Genomic DNA, 22538 nt, shown 5'->3' on the forward strand with positions numbered 1-22538 from the left:
AAGAAGAAGGGCTTTTTTATCTGATCTGGAAGGGTCAAGGACTATAAAGGATTCTCGGAAAACCTCAGACCACAAGCTGAGCTGGGTGAAAGGGTGGCAATGCGTCTGGGAGAGGAGGATTGGTTTATTGATTGTATTGTGGAGTATTTAAAGAGTATTGTGGAGAGGAGGGTGCTTTGTGCACTCTGTATTAATAAAAAGTAATTTTTTGGACTTTTATCTGGTGTCTGGCGTATTGTCCGAGGGTTTAAGAGGACGATAGCGCCCTCTATCTGTCACAGTATATATGTATATATATAATAGTACTGTCCACCACCTTTTCTGCATGGCTCAGCAATAGACAGTGCTCTGCTCTCCCCTTCAGCGCTACAGGTTCAAATCAATTTGACAAATCCTGCATATGATAATATAATTCTGAAACTGAGGTTTCAATGCCTGAACAGGTGTTGCCTGCAATTTCTAGATGCCTTCTCTAATCCAGTCACTTACCGTGTCCACATCCTTCCTAAATCTTGATGGATTTCTTCAAGTACATTTGCTTCCCTTCAAGTATAAAATATATGCAAAGTGGATTGTTTGGCAACTCTAAATATACAAACTGCCCCATCTACAACAGATTCCTTCCATTTGCCAAGTACTGTTGCAATAGATTCTCACTCCATGATTTTGAAATCGATCGATGCATGGATGCCTTAGAGAATTGATGAGTTGTCAGAATTTACCCCTTTATGATTTATGTACAATGCACATATCTTCATTTTCATCTTCATGTTTGAACAAAAATATCAGAATTTTGGAGAGTGGAGAGCATATCAGGTAAGCTGATTCATGTTTTCTATTAAATAAAATTAAAAAACATATTTTAATAAATTCTTGTTTGTCATGGTGCCAGACAAACTCTACACATGACAATAATATGGCTGCTGCTACAATACATTGGATAGGATATTAAAGGGGCAGAGCAGTGTCCATCCAGAACTCATGAATGGAACTCTCTACTGGAGTCACCAAATGACAACTAAAAAGACACAAATGTTTTCCTCAGAGAAAGATTGAGAAAAAATGAGTTATTGAAGAGTGTGTGTGAATGAGCTCACATCATTGTGTCTGCTGTTTGATAACTAGAGCTCCCCACATAAGTATGTGGTCAAAAATAGTGTGCATGGAGTTGGTCTCGTCCAGTGGAGCTCCGCTAGCAGCGGTGTTATTTTTCATATTATTTGCTTATTATCCTGAGATATCCTGTATTTATTCAACCCGACAGTTTTTTAACACCATACCCCAGGTTTATTATCTGAGTGTATCATCTTAATGCAAAACGAAAATTGCTGAAGACTATATATATATTTTAAGTGCAAAATTCTTTTTTTTTTAGACTATATTGGTAATAGATATCTCTATCTTTTAACCCTAAAACGCCGCTGCATGGGGGCATGTTTTGCTTTGGACGTGCTCTGTCTCTGGGTATGTCAGAGGACTAGGACTGTGTGAAGTGGGCTTTAGCCTCACTTGGGGAGGCAAAAAGGGAGGGTGGGGGTTAAAGGGGGGAGAGAAAGAGAGCAGGCTTGATCTATACCTAATCTATCCTGTTAATCTTTATAATTATAACTACCAACGCAATAATAAGCTGCATGGCAACAATTCTAGGGGAAATATGAAATTAAGGCTGAAGCTGTCTCACTTCCAGTTAAGACTATAAAATGACATCAAAAACTCAGAATCAGTGTCTCCATGATGGGACAGTTAACTTCGTAAGCTGGAATGTCATAGGCCTGAATCACGAATTAAAGAGAAAGAAAGTACTCTCTCACCTAAAAGGTCTAAATACTAAAATAGTATTTTTACAGGAGACCCACTTACTAAGCAAGAATCAGTTCCGGCTGCAAAAGGACTGGACTGGCCAAGTGTTCCATTCTAGTTTTACGAAGAAAACTTGGAAAAAATTTGAAATTAACTTGCTTAGAGATCTTTATATAGACAATGTCTTTGCATCCTATGAACAATTACATTCCAAATTTAAAATTCCAGTTACACATTTCTTTCACTATCTTCAAATCAGGAACTTTGTTAAACAGAACCTTCCAGATTTTCCTCATCTTGCACCCTCATCCATGCTGGAAAAAATATTGCTCAATCTCAAGGACTTAGACACCATCTCTACAATATATAAAATCATTTTACAATTCCTCCCTTTCAAAGATCCAAGAGGACACTGGGAAAAAGATCTCTCAATTAATATATCAGAAAAGGAGTGGAAAGTAGCAATGCAGAGAATTCACTCAAGCTCCATATGCGCAAAGCATACAATTATACAACTCAAAATTATATATCGAGCACATCTGTCTCGACTAAAACTCTCCAAAATGTTTCCAGGGCATGATCCAACCTGCGAATGTTGCAACCAAATCCCAGCCTCACTGGTTCACATGTTCTGGGCCTGCACCAAATTAACATTATTCTGGACAAAAATTTTTAATTACCTTTCAGACAGCCTTGGACTCACAATTCCTCCTAACCCATTAACAGCTGTGTTTGGGGTTCTTCCAGAGGGGCTTAAAGTGGAGAAGGACAAACAAATTGTGATTGCATTCACTACACTTTTGACACGCAGACTTATTCTGATAAACTGGAAGAACCCAAACTCTCCTCTTTTAAGTCAGTGGGAAACTGATGTGTTATACTATTTGAAATTGGAAAAAAACACATACTCAGTTAGAGGATCCGTACAGACTTTTTTCAAAACATGGCAGGATCTAATCAGTAATATTTTAAAATAAACTCATAAAGCACAGAGAATTTATTAATTTAGGTATGTTTAGAAGCCTTAAATTTCACGCTGTTTGGCTTGCTCTCTCTCTCAGGGGTGGGGATCGATCTGTTCTTAACTCAATTTTTCTTTTTGTAAAAACTTGATTGCTTTGTATGGATTGCAATAAAATTAATAAAAAAGAAAAAAAAAAAAAAGAAGAAGAGTAGTGTGCGTGAATGAGCTCACGTCATTGTGTCTGCTGTTTGATAACTAGAGCTCCCCACATAAGTATGTGGTCAAAAATAACTTAACTCTCCTAACACTAAATTATGTAATAAATAGAGAGATTTGTGTCTCTTCAGTCCTTTTTTCATTTGTAGGTGTTTTCCTTTGATGATACATACATGTGCACATGCACAATAAGTACAAAAAAAACTATTCATCTCCCCTTCGCTGTTTTTTTTCACATTTTATTTTTTCCTCAATATAGAATTGTATGGTATAGTATATATTTTTTAATCGATCAACTCAAAAAACTATAAACTATAAAATAAATAATTAAAGTAATAACATCAGCTGTGGATAACTGCCAGGTCTAGATATTTCCTGCAATCTGGTTTCATTCTCAGAATTTAAACAATACGACAGACATAGGTAAATTTAGCACTCTGTACAGATGACCACAGCTTCTTAGCTAGTGGTGATGAGAAAATGATATCCTTTTGGTGGTTCTCTAACTTTTCACTTTTGGAAAAAAGATAGTCACCTTGTCTACTCATTATTTTCTACTACAAAATTGTGATTACACCTTGCCTGAAAAAGGGGCCTGAGTTGCCTTGAAAGTTTGCATATTGTAATCTTTTTAGTTAGCAAATAAAAGGTGTAATTTTGCTTGACTTCTCACTACTACAAGATTCTAATTTTATTTTTTCGGGTTGTCTAGTTCTACGAATGACCCTTACAAATATTTGACAACAGAGCTATGAAATTTCCCATACCATGTGCATGCTGCTTAATTACATCTCCAACTTGTAAGTATTGCTTGAACTACTGTAACCTATAGAAACAGCAGCTGATGGTTCAAAACCTGCCTGATCAAATTTCTCACAGTGTTACACAGGAGTTGGTAAAGCAGAGAATGTTCCTAGATATGTATTTGTAAATAAAAATATTTATTTTTTCCACTACAGGTGTATGTAAATGTGGAATGGATCTGCTTAGTAATTTTGTATAAATAAAAGTCCTTTGGCAAATGCAAGGAAACCCACTCATCTACTGACACCTCAGATTACAGGTTACCGAGAAAGCTACTTCTTCGTAGAGCGCATTTTTTTGGGTTGTTTTAGAAGTTTACGGGCTGAAGTTGTTTTTGAGATATTTGATTGGAGAATGATCTCTGTCACTTTGACATGAAAAATAGTAGATAAATTAGTGAACAGTTCAATTTTTTACAGACAAATAATTTTACATGGATCTGAAAGTTATGTTTTACTGTTTTTATTTGATAAAAGACTGTTCATTATCCAGTTGCAACTCTATCTGCCCTTACCATTTAGAAAGTCGGTTGTGCAACAGCTGTTTAGGCTATGGGAAATAAATTGAAGTAAATAAATAAATACATTCTCAAATAATTAAATGCACTGTGAATTGAGAGAATAAATAATACAAAATATATATAAGCATAAATCTACTCTCTATATATAAAATCCTAAGCCTAAAAATGCAACAATTTTGTGCAACGATTTTATGTGACGTTTTTATGTCATGTTTTTTGTCACACTTTAAATCAGGCTTATTTTAAAACCTACATATATATGTTTGGTATCATTCTTTTCAGAATTTATCTAACTTTAATGTGATGTTGTTAGATTTTCAGATTTGTATTCCAATGTTTAAATTATAAACTAAAAAATATCAAGAGTTCACGTCCCGTGAGACTAGACTTTGTGCCAAGAGATTTAACCACGTCCGGGGCCGGAAATAAAAGACGAAGAGTAGGACAGCTGCTGAAAACACTTTTTAAATGTTCGAAGCGCCATGTGAGATGCAGATCACGCGGAACGACAGCAACAGCAAGCCAGCAGCTGATTGAGCAAAGAGGAGGTAAAAAAAAACTGTATTTATTTCCCATTGTATCACCGTTTAAAAGGGGGTTTCGGAGGAGCGACAGTGTCTCCTTGGGGAGCATTCAGCCCCCCTCTTCACAATGTGAGCAGCAGAGACGAAAAGTGGCTGGCGCGTTGCGCTTGCCAAGTGGGTTGCCGAGCGAAGCGAGCAGAGGGGGAACTCCCTAGTACATTACAATTAAATTAGTTATTAAACATATTTTTTGTTGCTTATTTATTTTTATGATTGTTTCTTCATTAATTTATTTCAATGACACTGCAGGCAACATGACGTACAGCTTGAAATGAAAACTCATTTTCACCCATGAGTACTGTATTTTGACCGGTGAATTGTTAGTAGAAGGGGCATAAATTGAAAGACGTCAAATGTCACATTTACAGAAGATTTTTAAGATGCAGGCTCTTGGTGATAAATTTAAGCCTTCCTGAATTAAAGTAGCCATTTCACTTTAATTCTGGGAAACTTTTTTCTTTCAAGTGCATCCGTTACAGATGTACACAATTTTGACTTTAGGCATGAGATTCACCCACAATTCACCTTTCAAAAAACATGGTATTTGCCGGAGCCCAACCTCTCAACTGTAGTGGGTGAAAATGACAGTTTCTGTTTTACGGCACATTTGATAATGCATGTGGTGGCCCTGAAATAAATAAATTGATATTTAACATTATATACAACAATATATTCAATTATTTCAGTTCACAACGGAACACTGAGAAAGGAATCTTTCAAGTAGCACTCTAGAAAAAGCATGAAACTCAGTCAAACATATATGTAGACTCTAATTCTATATTAGCAAAAATTCCATAATTCAGCTAAAAATATTTCATTAATTACATTTGTCTCAATTAAAATGATCTAAAATATACCTAAAAGGTTGAATCCAAAATGCAAGCATCAGTAGGAAATGTTTTTGAAATGCACAAAATTAACCTTTAATCTGGACAAAGCTGATAAATGCTTCTCAGGTAGCCTTCGTTTTACAGTCACTCTTATTCTATTAACGGTGATATCTGGAGTACTCCGGGTTGGAATTAAAGTGCTTAGAGAGACACTGATTGTTAATACCACATTACTAACATGCTGACTTATCTTGCTTAAATTGAAGTATCCCAACTCACCTTCTATAACTCAGTGGGTAAGCAATGTTCTATATTATCTTAAATTAGAAAAAATAATATTCTCTTTAAGAGGAAATGTCCTTTAGAATGAAAATGCCGGGTCTGTGTTTGACTCTCTTACACTATTATTTGTTCTATGAACATATTATAAGTAAAAAGTTTGATTTTTTTTCTGCTTGTGTTGTATTTCTCTTGGGTTAGGGAGAAATCTTGTTTTTTTTCCTTTTATTTTTTTTCCTTTTTTTACTTTGAAGTTCATTGTTCTATCTATATATATAATTCACTAAGGGCACGCAAGACAGTGAGAGCAAGACGGTGAGCGCAAGCAAGACAGAGAGCACACGCAAGACATAGGGCCACGCCCACCAACTCACAGAGCCCCGCCTGCCAACTCTAACTAAGGGCAAGCAAGACAGAGAGTGCACACAAGACAGAGCTACACCCGCCAAAGCCCGCCTGCCAACTCTAACGAAGGGCAAGCAAGAAGAGAGCCACGCCTGCCAACGCACAGAGCCCCGCCCACAATCTCTAAGACCATGGGATATGCATAACAGAGCCCCGCCCGCCATCTTTAATCCTACTTCCGCGTCCACCATCACTCTTGATTTAACAGCAATAATTAGCAAACAAACAAAGATAACTGGCAGTAACAGTGCAAAATTCACAATTGGTATGCCAGTTTGAAAAGATAATTTTTGAGGGTAGTTTTAAAATGTGTTATTGAATCAAGCTGATGTATATGAGAGAGAAGAGAATTCCCGAGTTGAGGAGCACTATGAGAGACACCCAAGCTCCCACAGCACAGAGTTTGATGTATGGTACAAAAAGTAGAGCTGCAGATGAGAATCAGAGTGAGCGAGACGAGTGTCAGTCTGTAGGAGATCACTGAGGTTGTGGAGAGCTTTAAATGTTAAGAGCAGTATTTAGTATTGTATTCTGTAGTTAACAGGGAGCCAGTGAAGTTGAGAGAGAATATGTGTAGTATGTTCAGTGGATTTAGAACAGCAGGTTATTATCCTGGAAGCAGAATTTTGAATAAATTGTAAGTGATGGATACGTTTTTGTGAGATGACAGATAGAATACCATTACATTAATCTATACGTGAGGTGACTCGGGCATTAGAACACTCTAGACAAGAACAGGCCATTAAACCCAGCAAAGCTCGCCAGTCCTATCCACTTATTTCTTCTAAAAACACATCAAGTCAAGTTTTGAAAGTCCCTAAAGTGCCACTGTCTACAACACTATTTGGTATCTTATTCCAAGTGTCTATCTTCTTTGTGTAAAGAAAGACTTCCTAATGTTTGTGTGAATTTTACCCTTAACCAATACTTTAGTACTGTGTTGCATAACAACAGAACGAAGTCTAGAAATTTTTCGAAAATGGAAGAAAGCAGTCCGAGAAATGTTACTTATATGGGAGGAATTATTTAATAATAATAATAATTATTATTATTATTATTATTTAATAATTGCCATTATTACTGTATAAATGGATATAAATAATTGCATGTAAACGATTCGCCAAAATCTGTTGTATGTAAATGATACTGTTTAAAAGCGTTATTTTTTTTCATCAGAAAACCCGGTTTCCACGTCTACCTGTATTAGTTTAAATGGCACTTTTACCACTCGCAATAGGGCGGATGCGCTGACTTATCGTCTGGGCAACACAGTGAATGCAGCGTCTATCTATATATGTCTATGTTTTCCGTAGCCTGCTACAAGAAGGTAATCTCTCGGCCATTGGCATTGGATTTGCTCCTTGCTATTTTCGTTATACTATGATGGTGGTTTCCTAAGCCTTTGTTATACTGAATTCCTTTCTCACCGTTTTCCGTTCCTATTCTTACACCACCGTATGCTACGGTGGGCTTCGGCTAGTCTGTTATATTATTACTAGCAGAATACCCGCTTCGCAGCGGAGAAGTAGTGTGTTAAAGAAGTTATGAAAAAGAAAAGGAAAAATTTTAAAAATAACATAACATGATTGTTAATGTAATTGTTTTGTCATTGATATGAGTGTTGTTCTCATATCTATATATACTATATCTATATATATATCTACTGTATATATATATATATATATATATATATCTATATATATATATAAATATATATATATATATATATATATATATAAATATATATATATATATATATATACAGTGGAACCTCGGTATACGTCCTTAATCCGTTCCAGACCCTTTGACTTATACCAAACAGGACGTATACCAAACAAATTTTTCCCATAAGAAATAATGGGAAAATGATTAATCCGTTCCCATGAAAAAAAAAATCCTATTGCTATTGGCATATTATACATTGATGGGGTTGTATAAAATAATTTAAACACTGCTTAATACTAAAATACATAAATACAAAAGCAATTAGATGAAATAAATGAAAATTTTACCTCACTTTACTTTTTAATATCATCTTTGTTTTTCACAATCGTAGATACCGTCGTTCTCGGCAAAGGTATGCAACAGCCATGTCCCGGATACGCATACCACCTTTATACTTTTCAACAATCAATTCAAATATACATGAAAAAAACACAAAATCACGTTGTGACGATGCATGTTTGCTGTATGCTCCCATCTTCTGCCGGGGAGCCCTTGAATCCTACACCGTCAGTAATGTGCCTCGCTGCTAACCTCATCGGTAACAACAAAGCAAGGGGATGGTGAAAAAGTGCAAAGTGCTTTTATTAAAACAATTAACAAAACAAGGTGTTCAAATTAACGGCAGTCTCCAAAGTTCCAATAAATAATCCATAAAATCAGAAGTGAAACATGGAGGTTAAAAACAATAGAAAAAAGTCTTCTTAAAAACAAAAAAGTTAAAAGCAGGAAGCATTCTTTAAAAAAAAAAAAGCCTGCTTCCCAACTGGGGAGTCGCCCTACTTGCAGCTGACCTTCGCACTGCCTGCTTCAGCCACTTCATCCATGCGCGCTCTCGCTCGCTCGTTCTCTCTCTCTCGCTCTCTCTCTCTTGCGTCCGTTCTTTCTTTTTACTCCCCTTCAAGCCAACTCACGCTTCTGTTTATCAAGATAAGCAGCCCTCTCTCTCTCTCTCTCTCAACCTCCCGTCTTTTTTTTCTTTTTACTCCCCTTCTAGCTGACTCACGCTTCTGTTTATCAAGATAAGCAGCCCCAGGAACAATCATGAATGTGGACAGTCCCTCACAAGTGCACTTTGGTGAGAAACGCCCACATCGCTAATCGCCCTGACAACCTTCAGCCGCATAACCACCACGCCACCTCACCAAGCTGCAAGCGCGATGATTATTTATTTTAAAGCTGGACTTTGACAGGAGCTGTGGACCCGCTATATCACACACGTGAAAGTTCACAGAGAGTTATAGTGCGGGTTGTGCACTGAATGCTAGCAACTGGCGCACTAACGCTCGTGGGCATTCGTGGCTTTGTCTCGAGAGAGGTAAACAAGGTTAGCACACGAGTCGTATTCCAAACAAAGGTCGTATACCAAGCAAAATTTTTTGTGTCCAAACAGGACGTATACCAAGTTGGACTTATTCCAAAGCAGACGTATACCGAGGTACCACTGTATATATACATATATATATATATATATATATATATTATATATATATATATATATATATATATATATTTATATATATATATATATATATATATATATATATAGCAAAATACCCGTGCTAGGCAGCGGAGAAGTAAAAAGAAAAGGAAACATTTTAATAATAACGTAACATGATTGACAATGTAATTGTTTTGTCATTGTCATGAGTGTTGCTGGCATATATATATATATATATATATATATATATATATATATATATATATATATATATATATATATATATATATACTGTATATATATATATATATATATATATACATACATGTGTACATATATACACTGTGGCACCCGGGACGCCCAGGAGAACTGGAGGAGGGCCTGTACCTCCACCAGACCATGGGGGGTGCCCGCCCTGGTTACGTTGGTGGCCTCGGGTAGGGGGCATGGAAGCCCAGCCCTGTAGGGGCCCGTGGCCACCGCCAGGCGACGTCCCGCTGTCTGAACAGCCCTGGAGCCCAGCACTTCCGCCACACCAGGAAGTTCTGGGGAGAAGACGACAGGGGACACCCGGATGGCTTCCAGGTGTGCAGCCGGCACTTCTGCCACACAAGGGCGTGTCTGCGGAGGAGTGCCAGGGAGCAGCTGGGGCCCATCCGGGTTCCCATAAAAGGGGCCGCCTCCCAGCAGTCGGCGCAAGAGTCGGGAGGAAGGAAGACGAAGCTGGCGAGGGGACAGGAGGTGGCCAGAAAAGGGCTGTGTGGCCTGGACTTTGGGGGATTGGTGCTGGAGGCACTGGGGGTGATTGCACGGTAGAGACTTGTAAATATTAGTGTAAATAAACGGTGTGTGGTGAAATTATGATGTCCGTCTGTCTGTGTCCGGGTCAGCGTTCACAACACACACACATATACTATGGGGTGCCAAACAGGCAAATACATTGATTTTGTGAATATATAAAGGCGGCGTCATATTATATAAAGTTAAAACTTGAATATATAAAGTCATTCCCGAATATATAAAGTCAAAACTTGAATATATAAAGTCACTGTCGGAATATATAAAGTGAAAACTTGAATATATAAAGTCAGCGTCAGAATATATAAAGCGCTGACTTTATATATTCCGACGCTGACTTTATATATTTAAGTTTTGACTTTATATATTCCAGTGCTTACTTTATATATTCAGAAATATTCCAACGCCGTCTTTATATACTCAGGTTTCGACTTTATATGTTTGGGAATTACTTTATATATTCAAGTTTTGACTTTATATATTCCGACAGTGACTTTATATAATCAAGGTTTGACTTTATATATTCGGGAATGAATATATAAAACTTTTGACTTTATATAGTTAAATTTAGTCATCATTGCATAACTTTTTCTTTACCATAGAAATTTAAAGATAAATAAATAGAACCTACTTATATCCAAATTCGAGCTATTGAGCCGTCGCCTGCCTGCCTGAATTAGTCACCCTCGCTTCGCTCTTACTTTTGTTACCGTTCATTTATTCATGGCTAGTGGCGGAAAAATTATAAAATGGAAGGAGGATTATACTGAGTATGGCTTTACCAAAACAATTATTGATGGCGAATCGATTATTCATAAAGCTTTAATTGGTGATCTGTTTTTCTGTGTTAACCTCATATTTTTCATACTTCTTCTCAAACCAAGGGGGTGCGAGGGTAAAATGAATCGGGAAGCGCTGATCAATGTAATCGGTGTACCAGGAAATCATGCATTGACAGAAGCTCCGCTTTGCTTGTATTGCAAAGTGTGATTAAATGCATGATTTTTTAACGCGTTATGGAGCACATGCATCGAAGCTTCTCAGCTGTGCTTGTGCTAAGAAAAGGACATTTTAAAAATAACGTAACACGATTGTCAATGTAACCTTTTGTAAGTAGTGCCTGGAGGATTCAGTGTGGAGAAACTGTAGAGACAGCGTGTGTATTAACTTGTGGATTCTTCTGTGAGTATTTGGTGGCAGCGTCACAAAGTCGCTTCCGTAACACTGTGTTCGGTAGCTGCGGAGCTCAGCTCAGAGCGAAATGAGGTGAATGGGAGGGGAGATGATGACGTGACTCCCCCACACGCCTTAACTGTCAATCCCCCACAAACACAGTCTCTCGGAATTTGCATATGCACAGTACTTCACGTGCAATTTTAACTTAGTTACAAAGTGATCAAAACTCTCATTTATATCCTGCGTCCTCTCGTTAAACTTGTATCCCGCATTACCCGTGGGCATGACAAACGCCAGCGGCAGCCTGTCTATGAACTTAATTTACTTTAGGTTTACACCTTGCTTTGTTTCCGAAGTAGCAGCACTCATGAATATGGTTGTATATGTCATTCGCTCGCTTCTTATTGTTTCGCTGCCTTCTCAATTATATAATGCATGTTTTCTTCAGCGCTTTTTGGAGGCCTTCCTGGTTTTCTACGCACTGCGTTGACAGTCAGTCCACGTGATTACGTGGGAGGCGTGATGATGTCACACAAAACTCCGCCCCCCACGGCTTTCGAGCTCAACTCCATTACAGTAAATGGAGAAAAATACCTTCCAGTTATGACCATTACGCGTAGAATTTCGAAATGAAACCTGCCCAACTTTTGTAAGGAAGCTGTAAGGAAAGAGCCTGCCAAATTTCAGCCTTCTACCTACACGCGAAGTTGGAGAATTAGTAATGAGTCAGTGAGTGAGTGAGTGAGTCAGTCAGTCAGTCAGTCAGTGAGGGCTTTGCCTTTTATTAGTATAGATTACATATTTCATTCAATAGTATGCCATTTTAATGTCTGCTTTCCAAAAATAAAATAAAAATTTTAAAAAAGAAAAAGAAATTAAGAAATAACTAAATACATAATTGAATATGCAATAGAAAAACATATTTCATGACACCTTTAATTATTTATGCTCATGTATCCTTTGATATTATTTATTTACTAGCATAGCAAAATGCCTGTTTATTAAAATGCACACAATGGTACTGTGGTAAGTTTGTTTTAATCATGTCATACATTTAGGAACCTCTGTTTATCACATATGCTAGCTCTTACAGCAATCTTTCTTTGTGGATCTTGTCACATTTGTTCATCATACACTGCAGCCCTCTTGTGGATACTACATGATACTATGCCTGCACACAGACACTAGGCACTGGATTTTTTGTTGTTTTATATAGATTGTCACATTGCCAAGAATATGTATCTATTTGCATACTTACTTAACTTATTACATTTTTTATAAAACATCCTCTATATTTGTCTAAAGATCCACAGAAAGTGTCTTATGCATTTTTTACTTGCATGCAACAATAAGGCAAGGTAGCAGAGTTGTAGGGGTACTATTTTTAATTAAAGAGCTTAAAAACACTGTTAAATTGTTATTGCATTAGAGTTGTAAATATTATTTGAACTTGTACTCAGTGAAGTACTCAATACAAAAAAATCTAATGTTTATGTAAATGCACAAGCTGATAGATGTTTGCATAAAGTTTAGGACTTAACAGTATTTTACTTTTTCTAATACAAAAGTTCTGTAAGCACAAATTTCACTTTTTGCATTGCATTTTAACTTTGGAGCCCACTGATGACCTTGCCAGACACAAAGGACCAAGCAAGAACCACTTCTAGTGTCGTAATTTCTTCTCTTATGACCCACAAGAAGCAAACAGGCTTTTCAGCCTTGAGGTACATAAGTGTAACAGATGGGATTTTAAAACTCAATCTGCAAGAGACTAGCACAAAGCTAGTGAATGACACACTGCAGAATCCCCATTTACATCATCTTGCTAATCTGACTGGTCATCTTTCCGACAGGCTTATATGAAAATATTCTGTGTAAATAAAGTGTTGATTAATCACATAAATCCTGTTTTTATTCACCACGGTAAATTTCTCTTTACTTGGATTAGGAACTGAAGCTGTACATTCTTCTTTTTTTTATTTATCTTTATTAATTTTATTGCTATCATTCCATACAAATCAATCAATTTTTACAAAAAGTAGGATTGACAACAAGTCGACCCCCACTCCTGAAAGAGAGAGCAAGGCCAACTGAGTAAAACTTAAGGCTTGTAAACATACCTAAATTGATGTGTTTGATAAGCCAACAGAGATGAATGGAGAAGAAAAAGAAATACAGAAATAAATGCTTCCTCTGTGCTTTAAGAGCTTATTCTAAAATTACTGATTAGATCCTGCCATGTTTTGAAAAAAATCTGTACAGATCCTCTTACTGAGTATTTGATTTTTTCCAATTTCAAATAGTATAAAACATCGGTTTCCCACTGACTTAAAAGAGGAGAGTTAGGATTCTTCCAGATTAGCAAAATCAGTCTGCGTGCCAAAAGTGTAGTGACTGCAATCACAATTTGTTTGTCCTTCTCCACTTTAAACCCATCTGGAAGAACACCAAACACAGCTGTTAATGGGTTAGGAGGGATTGCGAGTCCAAGGCTGTCTGAAAGGTAATTAAAAATTTTGGTCCAGAATAATGTTAATTTGTTGCAGGCCCAGAACATGTGACCCAGTGAGGCTTGAACTTGATTGCAGCGTTCGCAGGTTGGATCTTGCCCTGGAAACATTTTGGAGAGTTTTAGATGAGACAGATGTGCTCGATATATAATTTTGAGTTAAATAATAATTTTGCTTTGCGCAAAAGGAGCTTGAGTGAATTCTATATATTATTCTCAAAAAGACAAAGAAAACTATTTATGCCTTTGTCATCTACACTCATCCTGTGCTGTGATATAAGTAATTTGGGCAATACACGTAAGCTGAATGCTTGTGTCATTGATCTGCACATGAGGTATATTGAAATTCAACAATTATTTATATCATCTGCCTTAAGCACTAACAGAAAATGAAGGAAGATGAAGCTTGAAAGGTATTCAGATTCAGGACTAGCATGAGATCCTAGCTATTGCAATTGTCTTCAGTTTCAGTCAACCTTTACACAAATATCCAAGAGTGGACACTATAAATTATGGACACTAAAATATATTTAATATTTGTTCTTGTTACTCTGAAAACTGAAAAATAATTGCTACATGACACTGCTGCCATCTATTCATGTGTCTATTTTCTTATTCTGCATTTCCAGTACAGACTCATGAAGAGCTACAATTTACTGGAAAGCAACCTTGGGAAAGTCTGGAAAGGTGCTATATAAATAAAATGTATTATTATTATTATTATTATTATTATTATTATTATTAAGTCTATCCTCAAGTCTACTCACTTAATTACTCATACCAATCCATCTTAGTTGCTAGGTAAAAGGTACATTTCAGAGATACCCAGAAACTGGAGAATCACAAAATTGCTTGGTCAAAGAGATAAAAAAAAAAGTAATACAAAACTGTAAAAAGTTTACATTAATAATGACCTTTGTTGTACAATGAACCCATGTCCATGAATCTGTGAAATTATGTTTTGAATAGTTGGTCATGTATATATCTGGTAAAAGATTAAAAATAAAATCATGATAGAAAAAATAATCTGACTTTTATGTTAAAACTGCCTCCACAATGCTGTCCCACCATGTGAAGATTGCTTTACCATAATTTATCAATAATCTTAAATTCACATTTTAATGTTCTATCAAAACATTTGCTCTGATAGAAATAAAAAACAAACAAAGGAAACATAAACACCTACCTACGCATTAATTCCATTAAACTTACTAATGCTTTTCAAAATGGATATGCATACTTAGGAACAGCTTGTCAATTTGCTGCTTGTTGTGAACATAAGCTAATCAGTTTCTAAAAGCTAGTCTTGAACTCATCACTGTGCTCCACTGCAAACATTCACATACTATAAAATGAGAATAAAAGTAGGAAAGCACAAAACAATAAAATAATTCCTACTACTTTAATGAACCTGATTTTACCAATCTTGTAGTTCCTTTGGACTGAATCCAGACATGTGCAATGCACAAGCACCACTTAAGCCCTTTCCAGCTGCACACTTGTCAGCAATGTCCAAAACAAAGCATAAGGTTTCTTAAGTGTACAGAACATTGGGCATATGCGTCAGCACAGAAAACTACTCGCATCCACCAAGTTAAAACACTTCAAAGTTGATGACCAAAGCATGAAAAGAATAAAAGCTGAAGCTCCAAGCATCTGCACTTGGTTAGAAATGCTGGGAAGCCTCTATACCACTGGGCCATGCTAATGATTTATTTCTTCTGTTCTTTTATGTATAAATTACACATTAATTTGAATTATCAATAAATTGATAATCAAGCAATGGAATCCATTTCAAATGCTATAAATATAATATTGAAGAAACAGGCTAAACTTCATTTTCTTAAAAAACATGTCCCTAACACAAAGAGGTGAACTTCATCTACAAATGTACATAATAACATCTTTAAAACAACAGCCAAAGGGGAGCACATGTTGCTACACATATGACCACTACAAAAATTCACTTTAAAAGAAGCACACATAAGTGATATTGTTCTTGACTGCTCAAAAAGTATTAGCAGGGTGGACCAAAAAACTAATATACAAAAAAAAAAAACTAATATACAGCTTTCTATTGACATAATAGAAGCTGACCACTTGTTATTTGCCTTCACCCACACAAGGAGCAGTGCACTTTAATGAGAAGTATAAATCCAATAATCTTAGTTCTTTTAATAGACAAATTTTGAATTTCCATTTGTCTTTCTGCGTTTTTGCCACAAAAGGATGATCAAACCCTACACCTCAGTTACAGCTAACCAGGAACAGCATACAGTAAACCCGATTTATTAACTTATTACTTAATGATGGTGACAGCAAATCAATTTCTATAAATTAATGATGATCTCACTGAACATTTCCGATTATGAGACTTTATGACTAATATAATCTGATTTTCATTACATAAGATATAAAAAATCAAGAAAAAAAACTGTATTTTGAAATGTTGAACCATACTTCCTTATATTGCAAAGACTCACTAAAAAAATTCTACCTTAAAATAAATTCAGATCCACAAAGGTCAAATGTAAGCAGTCAATGGAAATAACATCTGGAGGAAGTTCAACTAGACTTTTCATCTGATGTCAGTTTCGGAGCTTCTTACCTCATACAAATATTGAGAAAATACTTCTTTACATCAAGATACTGTATCCAATGCACATGGGTGCTTAAGTCATCCCAGTCTGGATCTACATAGGGGAATTGAGGCACTGCCAACATTAACATTAAAACTTAAATTAATATAGGCACAGGTTTAGATTCCACCATTAACGGCCAGTGTGTCAGGTGTTCATTAACCAATAAAAAGCTCTCCCTTCTCATTTGCACATAACATTTTTTCCTATGATACGGTTTGTCATTTCTTCTCCCTTCTGCTTTAACCCAAAAGTGACTGTGGAATCATTACACATGAGCAGGTGATAGCCTTTTTCATATCACCAACTAAAATGACTCCATCCATCCATCCATTTTCTAACCCGCTGAATCCGAATACAGAGTCACGGGGGTCTGCTGGAGCCAATCCCAGCCAACACAGGGCACAAGGCAGGAACCAATCCTGGGCAGGATGCCAACCTACCGCAGAAAATGACTCATGTCTAGAATTATTAAAACTTCCATAGATTCATCATACAGTGCTGCTTTCTGTTTGACTCATTCACCAATGTAACACCATTCAAATCACTTTCCATTTAACACAGAAATACTAATTTTAGAGTGGGTGTGTAAAAGCATGTTCATGTTCTACAATTCATATTTCTCGGAAATCAAGCCCTGAAAGACTCTATGGCAACTTCTGCGGTAAAAAAAAAAAAAAAAAAGATAAACTTTCAGTATCATTGCCTGTATATTTTACTATCTTTGACACTATGGTTTTACTTCTGCTAATACAGTCCTCATTAAACATGTTAATATAAAAAAATTAAAACGTTTAAACCTAATGCTACAAATTTTAATATACAGTATTACAATTCCATTCAAAATACTGTGGTTGCTGATGTGGAATGACTGTACTATTACAAAATTTGTTTTAAAATATAAGCATTTACCTTTCATTTATTTGTACTATTTTGCTGGAGTAATGTTTTATCACTTTATAACCTGCTGATTTTTAATAAAGACATCATTTTAGACCTCCACAAAAATATCAGCAGCCACTATGCCACCATTAAAGACAGTACTAACAATTTACTGCACCTCCAAAAGAGACACTTTATTCCTCTAGGGGGAAGCACTGATTTGAAATAAAAGATCACCACTATGATACTTGTTCAATTCCATTCAGTTCATTTTTGTAAAGCGCTTCCCACGTACTATATACAACGCTATGTTTAAAGCTGTCGTTTTTGATGTTTTGGTTCTCCAGTAAAGGTCAATTACATGACAGTATTGATCCAAATTGTCAATGCCTAGGTAAAGCAGCTAGCCAAATATTTTCAGAAACAGTCGACCTTGCGCTGGCGGCCAGTCAGTGCTTGAGAGAGACATTTCGGACTAGAGATGTTTTAATGATCTTACCCAGACGCTCGTCTCTTATCAGGTTTTTTTTTGTGTGTGTGTATGTGTGTTTTTTTATCATTTTAACAAGGACTGAGACAAGTCAGCATTTTTAAAGCCGTCCCACATGGCAACTTTTTATCTTTTTATCTAACACTTGCATAAAGAATAACTATACTCTTATCTTAAGTACCGTAGCACCACAATACAAAGAGCATCAACTGAGAATAGCATGCTTAATTTTGCCTAATAACGGAAATGTTATAACTATAAGTAACGAAATAACACGATTCAGTATTGAAAGATAAAGTTTAGATCTTCCAACAAAAAGTTTCTCTAAATGTAATATAATATAACATCTTAGTCGGGAATTTACAAACAAAAAACATTACAAGTAATTTTTTTAAATAATTTTGAATAGTTGCCGACCCATCGAGTCAACCTAATTATCAGCACTGTAGCACGGTATTCCATCCACTGTAACTCTAATGTCGGTGTAGTGAAAAATTCTAATGCCTCAGTTAGTTGAAGAATCGCGTTTACCCAGGCTCAGTCCTGAATTAAATAATTGTCCACAAATCCAAATAAACAATCATGCAGTTTTACTGATCCAAACTGTATATATATATATATATATATATATATATATATATATATATATATATATATATATACACACACTAACTAGTAACCGCAAGGCTTAGTACTAACTACTAACCGCAGCCTTGCAGGTTCGATCCCCAACAAATTGCCTCACTGAATGACCTTGAACTGATGTTAAATCTGACTTCTGTTCAACTGCACGACAAAATGCGAATTTATCAAAACTGTTTTCTTCTGCACTTTACCTCGACGTGATCCAATGAGTGGCGATATATCCCTAAAGCAAGGACTGAGTAGGGGCGCTCGTCGAATCACGTGCCAAAAATCCTTTCAAGTCCTGCATTGAGCTCGTCAAATGAAGCAGCCCAGAAATAACGGTCAACCCTCCTCCATTCAAAGCGCGCTTAGACACTTCTTACCAATTTCTAATTAGCACCTGTCGCCTAACGATGCCCGTCTTCGTCACAGCGTCATGGTACCTAAAAACCTCAGTGCTGCTGACCCCGCTCTTCGTTTTTGTTGCCTGGCTATATGATTACCATTAATATCGATAACATTGCATGGGCGCTCAAATGAGCAAATGCTCTTTTATATTTCTGCGCGTTGAGTTAAGCAGCATGCGTATGCGCGCGCAGCATTTAGCTTTGAACAGATACAGAATCCCACATCCCTGGTACAGATTTTATTCTGATTCGGTAAATAAAAAAGAGAGAGAAATGCAGACAAATGTGCCCACCCACAGCTTTTGTCCTGTCTAAATTCAGCCGCCGTAACGTTAAAAACGTCAAGAGAGAATAAATACTAATCGAAAAGAATCATTTATGCGTTATCACTTAAACGCACAGGCTTGTTTGTGGACCCTGTTCAGCACATCTCTTCAGCTTAAATGATTATAGTAGGTTTGCTTTATGCCACCAGATTAGCCTCGTTTATAATACCCTGCCCTGAAACCATCGCTCTCTCTCTGTCGCGCGCGCGCTCACAAGACCATTCACAATTAAAATAGCATCAACACACCCCACAGTAAAGGATCTAAAAAAAATGTGAAAAGCCTATTTTTATGGGAACAAATTTTAGGGCAGAAGCGGATAAAAAGAATAAATGCTTGTACTAATGAATACCCATAGAGAAACACGATAAAGATGTGCACATTAGAATACATTGCATCATTCATGCGTTTGAAGCTGTTTCTTTCAAATACGGTAGGCTTCTGGTTATCGTTAGACATTTCTGTCTGCAAAATTAACAATCCTTATTTGTGAACACACCACATTTAATTTACAGTAGACACCTTGTCCCGCATATAAATAAAAGCGCCGACTGTATAGTATTAGAAGATACACATACATACATACATACATACATACACATACATACATACATGCAAGCATACGCAAAAATATTTCACCAAATAAACAAAAGGAAATTACCTGTACTGTTTCCACACTGAAATCGGGTGTCCAAGAAGCACGCTTTAGTCCAGATGTCGCCTGTTCGGTTCTGTCAGCATGCAGCAGCGGACATACGTTGGATTAAAAGAAACTGGGTAGACTTGCTGCTGTGGCGGTGGCGGGGGGGCGTTCAGACGATAGCAAAGCGCAAACTCACTCACTGGCGAGGCAGCACGTGACAAGTCCTAATAACAGCGTGCATTTTCATTGAGTGAAAGACCTTTGTGAGAGAGAAGGATTTTAGGGGGAAACGCTTTTACACAAGTACTTAGAGGCGCGTGTATTATTCGCCTATACATACTGTATGAGTTGGACTAGGCAGTCGAATATACCGAGTATCGCTGCTTCTGTTTAATACGGTAGTGAACATTTGTGTAATTTCAGGGCTTAATTAACATACGTATGATACAGGAGCGTCATTTTAATGCCAGCAATAATTATTATTTTGTTTACTTACTTAAACTTGTGTATAAAACGTTAAAGTAGTATATTTTATGATTGAACAAAACTTTGGCACTTTATTTACTTTTGTCGATGCTGTATTTTTGATTGACACATGCAAGGTGATTGACAAATGGAGTTATCTACTGTAATTATTTGCATATGTATATATTACAGTGTAAGCATCGTGGTTAGGAGAGAGTGGACAGTCAGACTGCCATTTTAAAGCCCCACGCTCGGTTTATTGATTTTAAAACATGTCAAGACAATGCGTACAGTATATTACGCTTCAGCATGTCACATAATAGTGTAACAATTACGGAAATTAAGAATCTATTTTATTCTTGTATTAGCATAAGCAGATATGAAAAATTATACGCATTTAACTTAGTGTAAGCGTTAGGTATGCCAAGCAAATAGTTAAATAAAGGCACATACCATATTTCCTTTTTAATTAAAGCTTAGCGTGAAACCACCAGTATCTTATCAACCTGAAGGACAGAGAAGGGGGAGAATGATAGATAGAGAAAGCCGGAGATCAGAGACGGGGAAACACCTGCAAGTTGAAGGCTGGCTAGAAAATAAGCAGAGCAAAAGGTGAAGATGAATATTAAAACACGAGAAATATTGGTGGTTACCGTAAGAACTTGAAAGGGGCCAGCTGGAGAAAGTCAAAAGAAGCAGTGAATAAGCTGCCTTGAGTGAGGTCAGGATAATAAGAAATTATTATATTAACTTTAACTTTCGGTTTGTTTGGTGCTCAACGCGGTTTGGCTAAATTGTGTTGAGTCTGCGTTATTGATTATTGCAATAAAGCTGGTTACTGAGTTTACCTGTCCTCTGACTCTTAGAGCCTTCTTTTGAGGTGAGAGCCTCTGGTGTATTTTCTGCCCCTACATAATCATATTCAGATTCTCTGTATAATATTAAAAAGTGAGAGCTGTTGGTGTGGCTAGTACAGGTGTGTAAAGAGTTCACAGTGCATGTCGTTTTTCATTGATTGCTATCATTCGAGCTTGTTGAAGGCATTATCAATGAAAGACTACCAAACACCGGTTTTATTTGGTGGAGGCGTAGTTTTCTCTTATTTTATGTAGCACTGGGAATCATTTTCCCTTTGTTAGTGAAAGTGTGTTTTTACAGTCAGCCAGTCATGTTGTAATCCACTTAGTCCTGAAAAGGGTAGTGGGGGTCTGCTGTACAGCTGAAGAGAATAACAGGTAAAAAATACTTAAGTGTACGAGACCCTTAAGATGTGGTGTTCCACCTAAACGGGTTAGTACTGAGGCTGTCTGATATGTGATGAAAACTAGTCCTGTAAGGTTTAGCATTATCAAAAGATGGCTGAGGGGTAAATATGCTTAAAAGCATCTCCAACAAGGAGGATGTAGTCTGGGACATATTTTTGAGAGTCTGTCAATGAAGATTTATGTCACAAACACATGTACACCTTGTCATGTGAAAATCGAGGAATTAATGAGTTAAGGACTGATGTTAATTCATCGCGTAAGCCATTGATTGCATAGTCCAGTTCTATTCACTGTTTCAGATTATCAGGATACGTCTGAGCTTTTAAATAAAAGTTGAAGACTCGTTATTTTAATATAGCATACTCTTAACTTGGGAGGCATGGTGGAAGGGTGGATAATGATGCTACAGTATCCTTTTAGCATCCTGGGTTGTGTTCAGATTTTCCCCATGTCTATGGGGACTTTCTTCCAGTTACTCTGGATTTGCTCCCACATCTACAAACATATGCTGGTTAGATTTAATGATGTTGTCCCAGTGTGGATTTATGTGTAAGAGGTTTATGTGTACTTCCATCATACCTAGGGAAGTTGCTTTCTTTTACTATGTTAGGCTCCAGCCCCCTGAGAATTTAACTTGGTTTATGAATGTTATGATAGAGTTTTTTTTATACTGCTGTGTTATATTGTTTTTTCAGATTATAGCAATTGTTGATGTTTCAGTATTACTAAGTCATTTTCTATTCTTT

General features: G+C 36.6%; 1 protein-coding gene across 1 annotated transcript in view; it reads right to left on the minus strand.

The window, feature by feature from the left end:
• slc6a15 (solute carrier family 6 member 15) overlaps positions 1–20256 on the minus strand; it is a 115805-nt gene extending 95549 nt beyond the window's left edge. The window contains exon 1 of the mRNA XM_039761769.1: positions 20081–20256. The gene's annotated coding sequence lies outside the window, so the exon portion shown is untranslated. The remainder of the gene's footprint in view (positions 1–20080) is intronic.
• Positions 20257–22538: the final 2282 nt, after the last annotated feature.

This window comes from Polypterus senegalus, chromosome 8 (assembly GCF_016835505.1).
Source record: "Polypterus senegalus isolate Bchr_013 chromosome 8, ASM1683550v1, whole genome shotgun sequence".
Taxonomy (NCBI): Eukaryota; Metazoa; Chordata; class Cladistia; order Polypteriformes; family Polypteridae; genus Polypterus; species Polypterus senegalus.